Genomic DNA, 1,139 nt, shown 5'->3' on the forward strand with positions numbered 1-1,139 from the left:
TCAAATGTGATGGTGCAATCAAAACATTCCAGGAAGCTAAGAGATTTTGTCAAAGCCAATCCAGCACTTCAAAACATCCTAAAGGAAGTTCTTTGGACTGAAAACCAACAAGAACAGACAACAACCAGAGATTGACAGATGTGGCACGTTACCTGGAACTCAGACAATAGACAGCAGAGTCCAGAATAGAACAAAATTACAAAACTAATTTAAAGGAGGTAGGAAGTCAACTGATGATCAAAATAATAATAATGTCAAAGAAGGAGAAAATATAGGAACAGAGTTCCAGCTAGTGAGGAGGTCAGTTAGATTGCAGGATACAATAGACTATAGGGTAACCCCAAAGAAAGTTAATACTTCACAACTTACCATGAAAATGAAGATCCAATCAGAACAAAGATCCAAACAAAACCAACAGCCTACATTACTCTCAATGTAGAGAAACTGAAGATCCAATCAGAACAGAAGATCCAAACAAAACCAACAGCCTACATTACTCTCAATGTAGAGAAACTGAAAGCCTTCCCTCTGCAAACAGGAACCAGACAAGGAAACATGAAAACTAATAAGAAACTGACAAGAAATAGCACAAAAAGCATGAACTCAGCACAAGAAGGCATGCAGAACAAAGGAATGAATAGCACCACAAAAAGTAAACATAATGACAGCAACTAATTCATACCTATCAGTAATTAGACTAAATGTCAATGGATTACATGTACCAGTGAAGAGACAAAGAGTGGTAGAACAGATAAGAAAACAAGACCCTTCAATATGCTGCCTGAAAGAAACACACCTTACACATAATGGAAAAAATTTATCAAGCTAATTGCAATTAAAAAAAAAAAAAAAACAGGCAGGAGTGGCAATACTACTCTCTGATAAAGTAAACTTTAAGACAAAACCCAGCATAAGAGATAACTAAGGGTCAATTCAGCAAGACAAATAACCATAATAAATATCTACACTCCCAATAAAAGAGCACCAAGATATATAAAGCAAACCCTACTAGAGTTGATATACCACTAGAATTAATATACCACTTTCAAAAAAGGATAGAAAAACCAGAAAGAAACTCAACAAAGTTACAGAGGAACTAAACAACACAATCAACCAACTTGACCTCCTAAGTGTGTACC

The sequence above is a fragment of the Chrysochloris asiatica genome, unplaced genomic scaffold, assembly GCF_000296735.1.
Source record: "Chrysochloris asiatica unplaced genomic scaffold, ChrAsi1.0 scaffold00347, whole genome shotgun sequence".
Classification (NCBI taxonomy): domain Eukaryota; kingdom Metazoa; phylum Chordata; class Mammalia; order Afrosoricida; family Chrysochloridae; genus Chrysochloris; species Chrysochloris asiatica.